Source organism: Puma concolor, chromosome B4 (genome assembly GCF_028749965.1).
Source record: "Puma concolor isolate L17-30 chromosome B4, mPumCon1.1.hap2, whole genome shotgun sequence".
Taxonomy (NCBI): Eukaryota; Metazoa; Chordata; class Mammalia; order Carnivora; family Felidae; genus Puma; species Puma concolor.
The window spans coordinates 71400580-71416563 of record NC_141673.1 but is presented as its reverse complement, the minus strand read 5'-3'; the positions used below and the strand labels follow the sequence as shown (position 1 = coordinate 71416563).

Below are 15984 nucleotides of genomic sequence, written 5' to 3'. Positions count from 1 at the left end.
GGCAAATTTTACAGAAAAGTTAACCATATAGTCAATCAACAAGAGGGATGGGAGGGACTGATAAGGTAAAAACCATCAGCAATTCACAGTTCTGTTGCAGGATGCAAAGGAGTGAGGTGTGGGATTGGAGGGGAGAGTGGTAGGGTCACTGGAAAGCTAGGAACCCAACAGAGAAAGCTTCTGGGGAGTGGCAATTCCAGACCACAGTCCTTGTTTGTTAGGTGGGACTTTCGGAATGGCAGACCATCTAAAGCAGATCAGAAGCTTATGTGTAATGTGTAATTCACAGCTTATAGGCACTGAGAAGTTTGTATGTAAATGCATCTCTTTCCTGGTCATCTTTCCCAGCTCTTTGTCTCCGGGTCTCTCTGAATCTGATCTGTCTTTCCTTTTAAAATCTTCTAAAAATAGAATATTGATGAAACAAGCATATTTTGAGGCTTTGTGCTTGTTAGGTACATGAACTCAAGGAACTTTCAATGTGGTAAGAACCATTCAGAGATCTATTGCTAATATAGTTCTAAAGAGTGATGTTTTAAACCATTTTTATCTGTCACCTTTTGTTTCACAAAGAATGTCTTCTATTCCCTTGAGTTAAGAATTTACATCAGTAAAGACTGAAGATTTAATCTTACTGACAGCCCTGAGGACATTCAAGGGCAATATCACCCATGTTCTAGGAAGTTTAGGACTGAGAGTGATGGCATATATTAAGGATATTCAGATTTCAACTTCTCCTAAATGAAAATTTATTATTTCATTATTCCTGAGGCTTCATTTATTACGATCCTTGGGATTTGAGATAATTGAAGACAACAATAATAATCCCTTTATGTGTTATATACTGTGGAGTCATTCATTTTGAAGGATTCCCAAGTGTGTCACAGACGGCATATACAGTTCAGGGTGGGGAGCTCAGGAATGGAGAAGGAAATGTACATAGACAGACACACAGATGCCCTTGAGGTCCTGAGGGGACCTTGCAGTCTCAAAATAAGATAAATCTCGTGGACTGTCAGAGGTATTACAGACCCTCTCCCCAACTCACAGTAGCCACCATAATTTGATGCTGAAGGGAGGATCGTGATAATAATAATGATGATGAGGACAATAATAATAGATCATATCTACATCTGTGCTAATGAAACAGCAGACTCTATGCCATGTATATATGCAAGAAATGTCAGACTTCCTTTCATTTCTCAAGAATAAATGAATAATAAAATATACTTGAAGCCTGGAGGTATATAATTAAAAATTTTTGTTAAATGAGGGTCTGGCAGATCTAATGTTGTAAGAGCAGAATTGTACATTGTGTACTCTTTCACTAAATATTTCCCTTCCTGTCAAGTGGTGAACCAGGTAATCATTTAGGGGATGGATCTATTTAGATTTTCCATGATCAAGTTGTTTGGCAATGGAAATCATCATCTTGAAAAAGGAGTTGAGAGGCATAAAATGGTAACCTGAATGGGGCAGTGGTGAGACAGAGGTGGGGACAATGTGGAGACACCAGTCCCCAAATGACTGTGTCCCTCATGCATCTTACTTATTATTCAAAGTTACTAGAGAAGCCAGTGAACTTGAGTGTGCAGTTGCAACTTTAAAAAAAATCTCATGTACTTAATCACCATTACTCATTTTGCCAATGTTTTTAAAAACCTGCATTTGATTGGGAAGTCAACATGATGCATTAAATCAGGGCATAATCCTCTGCCGTCCAAAAGATGTGGGTTCAGATACCAGCCCACCAGCCGTACTCCTAAGAGGTTTGCAATGTTGTAAGTTATTTCATTTACCTGGGTTTCAGTTTCCCTGTCAGATACAGAGGTGATAATAATAGTGTGTAGAGTTCATAGTTACCATGTAGATTAAATGTGTGTGGCACATAATAAAACAATAAATATTAGCAATACTGGTAAAGGTCTGGGAAGATACCTGTCTCACTCATGATTAGTTCTCTTTGAAATAATGTAGGTATTTTTTCAACAGTTCTTTGGGACTGGTTCACCCCTTTCCACCTTTTTTGATAAACTAGAGACCATGTCTCAGGACATTTCTGGCTACTTTTAGTAAAAAATAAATTCATTTGATTACTTCTAGTCCTCCCAGCAGCAGTGTCAGCTGAATGCAGGGCAATAATCAACCTCCCAAAGTGCTTAAAGGCCCCTTTCCTCCTGCCTCAGGCTGCTTCAGGCTGGCCTTAGGAAAGAGGCCTATTTCACCACCTAATACTCTGACATCTTTCCCTAATTTTCTAGGCTGTCTCTGGTTCCTCCATCAAAGCAAGGAGGAAGGAGCAGGAGGAGTCATAAAAGACCATAACTGTCATGGTCAGTCCCATTGGGACTCTTCAGGCAGCTGTGGGTGATTTTGTGAATTTTTTTGAGTCCCTAAGGCAGCATTGCTGGGAATGTCTCCCCTGTAGTTCCCTTGATGTGGGCAAATGAAATCTCTTTTGGCTGGTCAGTTACTGTTCCACCATCATTCCCAAGACACTTCCGGTGTCCCCACCTCATCCCAAGTGTGCTCTTGACCAGAGACTAAGACAATTCCTGCTAATCTTCTCAAGCATGGTACATATCTGATCGAGGGGCATGGGGGAAATCACATATCCTTTAGCTCAGTACATTATGCTATTTTGCCCTATCCCCATTGCAGGACCTCTCTTGGCAAGGCTGTCAGATCAGGGAGCCAGACAGAGTCTCTTCCTCTTTAGATTTCTCAGATGTAGGCCACATTCCAGTTTTAGTGAATCATCTTAGTTCTAGGAGACAATATGTATCTCTCTGATACTGCTTTCCCTGAGCTTAAGGTCCAAGAACATCCCTCTCTGACCCTATGGAATATTAAGAGTTCTTATCATTTTCAGCCTCTTCTCTCAGTCTCTCCACCCTCAGATGTGTCCACATCAGGGTTGCAGAAGAGGTTCTTTGTAAGGTCTCTATAGTGGTCTCTGACACCATGTGGGTTTTTTTTTTTTTTAAATAATTCAATTCTGACACTGTCTGAGTTAGCACAGACTTCACAGGTTAAGGGTCTCAGTCCCCCATGACTGTTGTCACGTCAGATGCCACCTGCAAGTCTTGGGCTCCAGTGCCACCTGCACTTCTGTCCTACTTGGCTACAAATTCAGGAGTTTTTCCAATCCTTCTCCAGGTTTAAAAATTCAGTAGAATGACAGAAAACTCAGGAAAGCACTATACTTACAAGGATAGTTTTATAAGGATACAAATGAACAGTCAAGTAGATTGATATTTAAGGAAGCAGAGTCTGGAAGAGTCCTGAGCCCAGAGCTTCCATGCCGTTTCCAAGCATGCTAGTTGTACCCAGCACAGCAGTATGTTCACTAACAGGGGAGATCTCCAAGCCTCACTAGTATTATCTAGGGTTTTTGTTTTTTGTTTTTTTTCCACAGGCATGCTTGAGTAGCTCATTGGCTACATTATTGAAGTTAATCTCCAGTCCCCTTACCCTCCCTGGAAGTTGTGGAGAGTGGGGATAAAAATTCTAACCCTCCAATCATGAGTTGGTTTCTCTGGCAGCCAGCCTTTCCGTCCTGAAGCTATCTAGCTGTACTGCTCAGCCCCCCTTTCAGTCCTATGAGTAACTTTGCTAGTATAAACTCTAATATGGTTCAAAGGGACTGGTATGAAAAACAAAGACTTCGGAAATCCCAGGGTTTTTGAAGCTGTGTGTCAGGAACCTGGGACAAAATCAAATATGTATTTTTTACCATACCACCACCCTTGAATCTTAGGAGTGGTTGGGACCTGTTGTCCAAGGACCCCAGCCAAAAGAGAGACAGGAAAATCTCATTAAACATCCTGTAACATGGTGAAAGTGCAACAGAATTATTTCAGTGTCATTATTAGTTTAGATAGAACAAGTATGGCTTTATTTAAATCTGGATGGGAGAACTTTAAATGTTCTTGGAATTTTTTTTTCACCAAGTTAGGTAATTATAAGTGAAAGGAAATGATGCAGATCAAAGAACTTCTTGAAAAATTGCATGCCTGATAACTAGTGACATATTTTTAATATTTGCTGTAAACATCCTGAAGGTCTTGCCTTTGGTGAACTGATTTGAATGGAGATCCCCTGGATGTCAAGGCCTTCAGATTAATGACATATATTGAGAAAGATATTTTCCTATTTTGAAAGGTTTGTATGTAGAAAGAATATGTGGCTATAAATCTTAATCGAGGATTGGAAAGGAAATCATTTATCTGGTAATTTGTAAATTTTCAAAGATGTCTGAGGGAATTAAAATGCTTTGAATTTGAAGATAATCTTGGGGTCATATTGAAACTTCTGGGAAGTCTGTTCTTTTCCATAGTCTGGAAATCGATTTTCTTACAAATCTCCCTGAATATATGAACAATCAGTTCTGAAATGCAACTGAACTGTGGCAAAGGGTTGGTTGTGATAATTGCAAAATCTGCTCGGAGAGGTTATCTTAAAAACCATATGGCATATTTCAAAAAAAGATGTCTACAAATAAAATTTGAAAACTTTGGAATTCTTTACAAAGTATGTTTTAAATATCAGAAGTACCTTGTTATCACTGGGAGCATAGTTTTCCTATTAGCTTTTAGGCTTGTGAGGTAGGATGTGCAATGACTGATATTTTCTTTATAAGCAGCAATAAAGATTGTTGATGTAGACTTTCCCTAGTCCCCCCAAAAGGTCCACATCCCCAAATACCATCTGCGTATGCAGCCGAGCCACAGCTGTAAGCTAACCTTAAGATAGTTATCAGAGAGCTCTTTGTTTATAAGTAGACAATTGGATAATTCAAATCAAAGTGTAGCATAGAAAACAATTTATAACAAGGAAAGTATAAATCTGCGGTACAAACTCTGCTTAAACAGTTATTAGGGAGCTTTTTATCCTGTAAAAATTAAATAGAGACAGGAAAATTTACATTAGACAAAACTTGTATTAAATAAAAAGTTTATATATCTCTACTAACTATTTGTGTTGATAACATTTTTTTAAATGAAAATACACACTTAGGTGAAAAATAAATAACTGTTGGAAACAGACGTCCAGCCTCAGAGATACTGTAATCCTTTATCTATATTTCCTATCACACACCTAAAATCACTTGGGTTATAATAAAAATCATACAAATTCACTGTAGAAAAAATTTTAAAATATGGGTATTTAAAAATCAACCCTAGGGAAAAAAAATTGTGAATAAAAACATGGAGTCTGGAACCAGACTGCTTGAGTTCAAATCCTGGCATGTCTGCCTACTAGCTCTGTGACATCAGTAGGGTTTGCTTCCCTCTCTGTGCCTTGATTTTCCTCATTTGTAAAGTGGTAATAATAATAATACCTTTATTATAAGGTTAGTATTAAGATTAAATTAGTTAATATTTTCAAAGTGCTTAGAACAGTGTCTGAAACATGAGTGCCATATAAATATATTTTAAATAAGATACAAACACATCATCTTTAAGCAAAAAATTTATCCTACTGTATATCTTGTTCCTGTTTTTTTGCCTATGTTATAATCATTTTTTATGTCTTTAATATATTATGCAATTTATCTTTAAAAGCTTAAGGCAATTTATTGTGTTTAATTCAAAAATGATATAAATTATTATACCTATAGCTTGTTTTTAGCTCTATATTTTTTAAAAGAAAGTCATGATACACAAAATGAGTAAATGCTCTTGGAAAATGGTGCTGATGGACTTGCTCAATGCAGAGTTGCCACAAACCTTCAATTTGTAAAAAATGCAATATCTGCAAAGTGCAATAAAGCAAAGTGGAATGAAATGAAAAAAAAAAGTCATGGTAACAGAACAAAACAAAGTTTTAGGACAAACTGTGAGAAGTGGAATTAAAAGATATATACATGTATACACATTTATAAACATTTATTTTTTATAAAATAATAAATTGCTTTTTCTCGCATCTTACTCATTTTCTTCCCAGGATCAGTGAATGAGGATACTGACACCTCTTTTCAAATCTCCGTTCCCAAACTACTTATTTATACTATGTTGGGAAACTTTCTCATCTGTCGAGTTAACATTTTAGTTTATATTATAATCTCTTTTCTAGAGATTGTTTGAAGGTCTTAATTACACTTACCTAAAGAGAAAGTTGGAAGGAATTTTGCAATGTTAATAACAGTTACAGGTGTTAGAATACAGCTTTGAGAAAGTGTGTGGCAACTTTAGCAGATAGCAGGAACTTGAGCCTGACTGTCTCTTTTGTATTGTAACATAAATTATACTTAAAGAACAACTGTGAAAGTGGGTGACACAGGAAGAAAAATGAGTAATAGGTTGTTTATTCAACCTGAAAACAACAACTAACACTATGTGCCAAGCACTGTGCTAAGTGATATGTGTGTATATGTATTATTTAATGTATATGCATGTGTGTGTGTATCTTACAGATATATTTTACATAATTTCAAGTTTTCATAATAAGCTTATAGGACGAGCTATATTATTATCCAAATTTTACAAAGAAACCTAGGCACAGAGATTTTATAACTTGCTGTGTTTCCATATCCACATCCATCACCCATAGTGGTGGAGCCTCAATTTAAACCCAGGCAGCCTAGCATCAGAATCTGTGGCCAACACATCTTGCCTTCCCAAATTCCTATTTCCAGGAATCAAAGAAGAGAAGGAGCCACATATTTTGGGTTGGGGGAGCATTTCCTTCAGAAAGCGGAGCTATAAATGGAGCCTGTGACATTGTTTTAAAGATTGAGAAATAGCAGGCACATTAAGGTCACCTGAAGGCTTAATGAGCCGGGTGTGAAGTAAGTAAGGTTTTGGTGCCATTGAAGCCTGGCACAAGCTGTTCTGCAGAGCAGACGTGAGCAGGCACCTCTACGCAAGGTGTGGAAATGGATGCAAAAGCTCTGATCAAAGCAAGTCTCACGCCTGTGGGTTATCGCTGACTCTCTGGAAGAAAGCCAGATAGCTCAACCCTACTTGTGTCTAGGACTTTTTGAAGGAAATTACTTTAAATAATGGCTGTCTTCCTTTTAGGTAGCTTAAAGAGTTGTGTCTTACAATGAAGTGTTAAATCTAAGATGGTGGCTGTGTTCCGTGAATCCCTGCCCTCATTAGAAAAGTGAGCTGTAGGGGCGCCTGGGTGGCGCAGTCGGTTAAGCGTCCGACTTCAGCCAGGTCACGATCTCGCGGTCCGTGAGTTCGAGCCCCGCATCAGGCTCTGGGCTGATGGCTCAGAGCCTGGAGCCTGTTTCCGATTCTGTGTCTCCCTCTCTCTCTGCCCCTCCCCCGTTCATGTTCTGTCTTTCTCTGTCCCAAAAATAAATAAACGTTGAAAAAAAAAAAAAAAGAAAAGTGAGCTGTATATCTAAATCGCCACGTTGGTAAGAGTGTGTCTTCTGAATGCACCGTTTGTTCAACAAAAATGTCCTGCTCTTAAGAAACGTCTAGAGGGAGGCAAGTAACACGAGATAATGACAGAGAGGGAATAAGTGCTGTGAGGAGACAAGGGGATATGAAGAACCGTTTTGTGGATCTCCCCAAACTGCACGCATACACCACTCATATCCCTGAAAGAGAGTAAAAGATTCCCCCCTAATCAGCATATACTTGTGGATAATGTCACAGATGTTCTGAAGAAAATTTGCCATAAAAAGTCAGTGCTATGACTAAGTGTTTTGGATAAAAATATAGAAGGTATATGGCGAGCCAGTAGATTAAAAACTAAAGATTAATCTTAAAAAGTCAATACAAATTATTGAGGGGCAGCCTAAAGAGCATAGTTGAAAGTGTGTAGAGATCTTGATTCTGGCCCTAATTCTGATGAGCTGCGTGGCTGTGGGTGAAACTATGCTCTTCTGTTCCTTGATTTATTTATCTGGAAATAGAAATACAAAATACTGGTCAGGATAAAATTGAATAACAAAGCTTGCATGCAGCTGATTTATTTTGCATTAAATGGTGTCTGTATTTTTTTTTGGGGGACAGAGAGAGACAGAGCATGAACGGGGGAGGGGCAGAGAGAGAGGGAGACACAGAATCGGAAACAGGCTCCAGGCTCTGAGCCATCAGCCCAGAGCCTGACGCGGGGCTCGAACTCCCGGACCGCGAGATCGTGACCTGGCTGAGGTCGGACGCTTTACCGACTGCGCCACCCAGGCGCCCCAAATGGTGTCTGTATTTTAAGCAGTGGGGACTGGGTCTGGTCTAATACCTGTACAGGCTTCAATTCACAATATCAGGATTTCACCAATTTTTCCAATTTTATTTAAGTGAAGTTACTCTATGCAAAAATAAATCATTGCTGAAACATTTTTTTAATTCCCATTATGTTGATAAGAAGCCATTTGAGAGCAGCTGTGTTTCATCATTTATTTTTATTCAATATTTAATTTGGAGAGAACCAACAATATAGAGGTGTAGGAAATAGAGATGCTCTTTTCTGAAACAATCATCATACTTGTTATTGACATCAGATACTGGGCAATTTAACTTGCTCAAAATAATATATTCACCAAGAATCTCAGCAGCCTCTAGTCAAAAATGAAAGCTCACCTATACAACAAGAGATAGTCAAATCATTACGACAAAATCTGAAACCTATATTTTCTCACTGAACATGATCTTTTATAATCACAATAGAAAGCTATTTCACCAGGTGCGACCCGGGAAGGCATCAGTAGGTGATGTTACCTGGATCAGTTTTTCTATGTCGTGAATGCCAATGAAATCATTTTCCAGGTTTCTGTATTTTTCTGCAGTTGATACTGAACTGAACACTGCTTCTTATTTTCAGGATACTTCCTCCTTAACATTGTCTCAAGCAGTTAACAAATTCATATACTGAAGAAGTAAAAGTTGTCATGGTGATTTAAAAAAAAAAACCCACACACAGAGATACATTCACTCTGAATAGTGTTTCTTCTTCCGCAGGAAAGTGGTTTCTGTAATGTACATATAATTATTACAATAAACTGAACTGTGGATATGAAGCAAGTATAATCTGAGCTCTGTAGACTCATATGGATTCTGCTGTTAAACCCTTTCTTCAGCTCTTTTGTTCACTGTACTGTCAACATATTTAGCACATTTCTCCTCTGTAAACTTTGCAGATCAGAGAAACCAACTGTATGAATCAAAGAAGGAAGGAATATATTTTAGTGTATTCAAAGTAGTTATAATTTAGAAATAAGTTGGAATAACAGGTGAATTTATAAGAAAATGGCTTGTTGTGACCCACCTGGTCACTTTATCAAAATTTCTTTAAGAGAACATGTATAAATAAATAACTGAAATAATTTTATTTATTTATTTAGCAAATTCCCCATTGTTACGAGGAGAGAAGCACAGTTTTTGAGACAGTTCTGTCAATAGCTGTGCTAGCAAATGAATGTATTGCTGTAGTTTAAGGATGTGTGATAACCTCACTATTTCTTTTTGGGGAGGTCCTTACTTTAAAAAAAAAGTGTAAATGGGTTATGGCATCCATTTTGTAAGTAATTTACAAAAGTTTGCACTATTTTACCTCTTGTCACATTGAAGAAATAAGGCATAATTTTCATTTTGTCAGCAAATCACTCTATGACAGGCAAGTGTCTACATAGTGTATACAGCAACATTCTCTAATGGGTTGCAGGTCCCCTATGAGAACTTGCAGTGTGCTCATTAAAATTACAGCAACAGAAAAAGCAGAATAAATTGCCACCAAGTATTTGACTATGACATTTATATGTATTTCTTCTTGACATGCCTATGGGCATGTCACTGTAAATTGTCCATGAGGATTGTAGTGACAGCTTTATGGACTAAAATTAGAGACCTAGCCTCTCACTTGGCTAAATGGTGACAGCCTAAATAAGAAGAACATAGTGAAAATATCTTATGTGTAGCTGCATAATTCTGTTATGACACATTTTAGGCATAGACTATCCCAAGTACCTTGGGAACTTGCAACAAGAAATGAGAAAGTGAGTATCATCAAAAGATTTCCAGTATGACAAATATGAAGGCTCCTAGCCCTGGAACAATTACACATGCAACAATAGCACCTACCTCTTAAGAATAATGTGAGAATAAGCGAAAGCTCCTAGCCCAGAGACTGGGGTGCATGGGAGTCTTCATAGATGTGGGATTTTTCCTTCTCTTCTAGGATTGCCCCTTGTTTTCCTTTACCAAACCATGTAGGGAAGCTAATGGGAAGCATAGAGGTGTGAGATCAACTGTAAGCACTGCCAACACTCAGAAGGAAAGTTTGCAGCAACTGCCGAAGGATTCAGGGAGAAGTGGAACTTGACCTAGTTTTTGAAGAAACTTGGAGCTTACATTAAGTTGGGGAAATGCAGAGAGTAGTGTAGGCAAGAGGGCCTGAGAGACCAAGGAGGCTGGGCAGCGGGAGCTCACCAGGTATTTCTGAGGTACGATGGAGGAGCAGCTGAGGTTGGAGGCTGATTGCAGAGGGCTTCGACATGATATGCCCAGAAGACTGTAGACTTTGTTTCCCAGGCATTGGGGAAGTTGTTGAATAATTTTGCTTGCTGGAGTAATGGCAGCATTTAGGGAGAAAAGTTTGTTAGGAGAGGAGCAATTTTCAGGGATAAGAAGATTTATTTTTAGGCATATGAAGATAGACAAGAGGGAGGCACAGAAACATTGGAAGAAGGTTAGGGTTGTATATGTCAAAGCCATAGAGTTTTGAGTTTTCAGAGAGAGAGAGAGGGAGAGAGAAAAGAAGAAGAAGGAGGAGAAGGAGAGGAGGAGGAGGAGACATTGAAGCAGAGAGAGAACACGGTCTTAACTGATTTTGACATATGCTCATGTTTAGCAGATAGGAAGAGGCAAAACCCATGAAAGTTAGAATAAAGGAAGGTCACTAAGGAAAAAGGTCACTGTGACAAAAAAGAAGATTGTCACATGGGCTGGGGGGAGGAGTGATTCTTACTCATCTACTAGGTTCAGTCTGTGTATGGTTGGCTTTAACTCGCTTTATTTCCGTAACAAACCCAGTGAAATATGATCACCAAATTCTAGCTCAGAGAAAGAGGCTTTGGTTATTAAATTGGGTTGTGCAATTTTCAAGTGGCAATTGGATTGGAACAAAAGATTATCTGACTTCAAGCTGTGCTTTATGATTATATCCCCAAAACAAGAGTTTAAAGAGGAAGGAAAGTTTAAAATAAGGCCCTGAGAAGACACATAACAGAAAGAAAATTAAAGAAATCCATTGGCTTTGGTAGTTAAAGAGATTTTTGGTGAAGTTCAAGAAAATCATTTCAGGGGTGCCTGGGTAGTTCAGTTTAAGCATCTAACTCTTTATTTCAGCTCAGGTCATGATCTCACAGTTTGTGGGTTTAAGCCCCACATCAGGCTCTGTGCTGACAGTGTGGAGTCTGCTTGGGATTCTCTGTCTCCTTCTCTCTGCTCCTCCCCTGCTCATTCCCTTTCTCTCTCTCTCTCTCTCTCTCTCTCTCTCTCTCAAAAATCAATAAATATTTTTTTTAAAAAGGAAGTCATTTCAATTGAGAGTTGAAAAAATTCATTGCAGGGTTATTAAGGAGGAGTTTGTGGTTAGCAACCAGAGGCAGAGGACGTATATTCTCTGGAGAAGTTGGGCAGTACAAAAGAGAAATATGATGGTAGACCTTTGGTGTTTAGCATCAGAGAAGGGTTTGGGGCAATGGTATGGAGAGCATTTTAGAACTTTTCTGAGAAGGTGGTTAAGAGGAAGCTACTGGAGCTTGGATAGGCGGTGTTTTATATTGAAGCAAAAACATTTACTCTGTAAGATAAATGAGGGAGAAAGAGGAAAGACTGGTCTCAGCACTTTCTAGTGGGAGGATTTCCAGGCAAGATACGGTGGCTGAGGTCAAGGAGAGAGACTGAGGAAGAGGTGCATTTAATGCAGATTTTTCTGAGTGAAAACGTATGCTTTGTGTGACACACCTTCTGTAATCCTCACGCATTTCAGCAAAACTACACACTCTGAGATGTACTTGGTGTGATTAGTTGTTTTTTCGTCTGGCAAGATTTACAGCAATGTTGGTGAAGTACTGAAACAGTCACCCCATAAGGAGAAGAGCCCATATTCACGAGCATTTAATTTATCATGGTTGTTGTGTATTGCTTTAAGATTAGAAAGATTTATGGGGTAGAGGAGGGAAGCAGTAGAGAGCAAGAGATTGAAGGTACAGTGAGAGATTAGATGGATTCGAAAAATAGGTTTTTAGGTTGGGAGTAAGAGGTGGCCATCTTTTTCTCAGAGGAAAGGGAGGAAGAAGGAGAAGCTTGGGAAATTCAGAGTGATATTTTAAAGTGAAGTGACTATGTTGCCTAGGAGAACTTGGGGAGAGACACTCAAAATGGGAATTTATGCCCAGATGACCTTCATCATATCCTCTGTGCCACTGGGGAGTGGTGCCATTTGCTGGGATGAGGAATTCGGGCTGAATGTATGGCTTGAGGAAGGAAAATATTTTGGCCCATCTGATTGAACAAATGATGAAAACTACTGCCAAGCAGCAGAGAAAGATAGTTTTGAATGCCATTGCGTTACTTCTACAAACTTTTCTATCAGTGTTGCCATTTGGAGTAGAAATGAAGAAAGTCTAGGGATATATTTAGGTAGGAAGGACTACATGCCTCAGATTATATCGGGAGTGCTATTGCCAACTTTGTGTGAAAGAAATGGTTAGGTATATGCCAGTTTGCTTTAAAAAGGAAGGCCCACTAACTAAATTTGTATGTCTTACGACATTTAATTAAAGTATCTATATAAGGTGTTTGCATCGTCTATGATACCCCCATTTTGTGCCTCACTGATTATGCCCTTGGTGGAATTATCCCATTGTGAGTAATCCCCATTAATGTGTTCAGTGTTTTGATCATGATGGGCTATATTACAGTGTGTTTCATGGCAGTTCTCTACCTTTTATCCCTTGTAAGAGGAACTTCTGTGTTTCAAGTTCTCCCCCTGAAGGAATAGGCCTGGGAGCCAACTGGTTTTTAACCAGTTGGACCTCGTCTGCCCTAAACCACAGCTGATTGGAATATAGGAATCCCCTGACGCAGGACAGCTAAGCTGCAGTTAGTGACTTATGATCCATGGCCTGGCAGGAAAAGATGAGCTAAACCAATAAGATTCTCCCCCTGGGGAATCTTATTTGATAAATGCTAAGAAGCTGCAAGAGGTTACTGAAATGGAGAGGGTGTCTAGAAGTCTACTTGTGGCCATAATGGTGGGATAGTCATGATTCCACAGCCAGTTTCTAAAAGGACCTTAAGATGTAATCCTAGAAATATAATCTTAACAGTTTGTTTTCGTTTTTTAAAGCACATTAACTCTCCATCAGGTGCCGTAGGAGCCTCACGAGGTCTTTTCCCTGGAACAGTTGGGAATTTAACTGGAACTGAAACAGTATCTTCCCTCCTTCTGCGGAAAGTCCTCGGAAAACTCGTAATGAGACACTGAGACCCAAAACCCCATCTTTAAGAATCTTTTGTCCTCTTCTTTTCAAAAACCCAAGCAATGAAATTTTACTATTTCTTCAATACAAAATTCTTTCTATTTTGAAGCAAGAAGGAATTTTTAGGAGTATGAAAGAATGCCACAGAGCCATTAAATCCCTCACTGACAGTTTGTATTCTCTGCATAACCTTGAATATTTTATTAGTGATGCCAGTTTGCTTTTCAAAACGCAATCTTACTGCTAAAAGTAACCTCCAATCTATTTGCCAGTTGAAAAAGTTTCTCTGTGGTTAAATAGGATACAAATATGTCAATCCTGGCTTTGTTTCTTTACATTGTGCCTACTCTATTTCATCCTTGGAGGATGTAATAAAGCCAATTAAAATTATATGCAATTTTCTGACGTTTATAAAAGATGCATGGCTCTGAGGGAGAAAAGTGGCTAAAGGTGGTTGCTAGGGACAACCAACAAAGAGGCTATAAATTAATAGACTTGCTCCTTTTAAATATGTCATTAATCAAGTGGAAAGGAGGTAAATTTAAAATATTTCTTAGAGGAAGAACTTTTCCCATTTTAGGGAGACTCTAAACATTTGTATGCCAAGGTGAACTCATCAGCCTCTTGGAGGTCTCCTTGAAGGGATTACTGAGAAGCAATTCTAGAAAGAGACCTATGTCTTTTTGGATCAAAAAAGAAAGCCACGAAGCGTGATATGATTCTCTAAAAAGAGAGATGATAACAAACTTCTGGAGTCAAGCCAAAATTAAGTAGGTCATGGAGGAGAGGGTTTCTCCTTAAAGCCATCAGAACAGTGTGAATCAGTTGATATGATTTCTCTTTTACTTTCAAAAAGTTTAAAGGGTGTCTGCTTAAATATAGATGCTTATTTTTATTCTTTGAAAAATTAAAAAAAATATTTAAAATTGATATCCAATTATTTAGTACATGGTGCAACTATGATTTCAGGAGTAGGTTCCTTAAATGCCCCTTACCCATTTAGCCTATCCCCCCCTCCCACAATCCCCCCAGTAACCCTCTGTTTGTTCTCCATATTTGAGAGTCTCTTATGTTTTGTCCCCCTCCTTGTTTTTATATTACTTCGCTTCCTTTCCCTTATGGTCATCTGTTCTGTGTCTTAAAGTCCTCATATGAATGAAGTCATATGATATTTGTCTTTCTCTGACTGACTAATTTCGCTTAGCATAATACACTCTAGTTCCGTCCACAAAGTTGCAAATGGCAAGATTTCATTCTTTTTGATTGCCGAGTAATACTCCAATGTATATATATAACACATCTTCTTTATCCATTCATCCATTGATGGACATTTGGGCTCTTTCCATACTTTGGCTATTGTTGATAGTGCTGCTATAAACATTGGGGTGCATGTGCCCCTTCGAAACAGCACACCTGTATCCCTTGGATAAATGCCTGGTAGTGCAATTGCTGGGTCATAGGGTAGTTCTATTTTTAATATTTTGAGGAACCTCCATACTGTTTTCCAGAGTGGCTTCACCAGTTTGCATTCCCACCAGCAGTGCAAAAGAGATCCTCTTTCTCTGTATAGATGCTTATTTTAACTTGAACCTTAGCTATTTGCATGATATGTATTTTTTTAATTGGAAAGGGTTTGGAAGCTCAGGCTAATTTATTATTTCAATAAAGCTTGCAATTTAGACCAGAAACTAACCCATGATTCTGCCACTTACTGGTACTGAAGTTATTTAGATGGCAGGCATATTCTGTCAAGTGGCTCCTGGCAGAAGTGGGCATGTTCTCAGTCTGTTAGTGAGGGTTTCTCTGCCGTGGCTTCTAGTTTCATTTGTATAATGATTCAGTTGATCGGTTGCTTTACAGTCGCTTTTCTTTCAAGCAGAGGTTTTCTCCTGAATACTGTGATTGCCAATGTGATGTGATAAACTACTATTTCTCTAGTTGTTTTAAGCTTCTTGCTAGAAGCTTATGCTTAATTTAGTGCTCAATAACAATAACACTTTTCATTTACTTTTAGTAATATGACCTGCAAAAGTAAATAGTAAACTATAAACTCCACTCTCCTCAATGTCAAAAACAGTTCCAGGGACATATTTAGAGTTCAATAAATATTTCTTGAACAATTGCATGAATAGAGCATTGAGAAATGCATATATGATTATTGGATTATATATATAATTATATAATTGATATATTATAATATTATAATAATATATATTAGATGTTTTAGATTATATATAGTTAGATTATATATATAATATATATATTATATAATTTATATAATATATATATTATAGATATAGATGTTTTAGATTATATATAGATTATATATATAATTATATATATTATATAATTTATATATAATATATATTATATATAATATTATGTATATTATATATACATATATATGTATATATATAATATATATATGTGTGTATATATATATATATATATATATATATATATGATGTCTATTTATTTATTTTGAGAGAGACAGAGAGAACCCAGCAGGGGAGGGGCAGAGAGTGAGGAAGAGAGAG

General features: G+C 37.9%; 1 protein-coding gene across 4 annotated transcripts in view; it reads left to right on the top strand.

Moving 5' to 3' along the window:
• TMEM117 (transmembrane protein 117) overlaps window positions 1-15984 on the top strand; it is a 497242-nt gene that overhangs the window by 164127 nt on the left and 317131 nt on the right. The gene's annotated exons all lie outside the window — the stretch shown is intronic.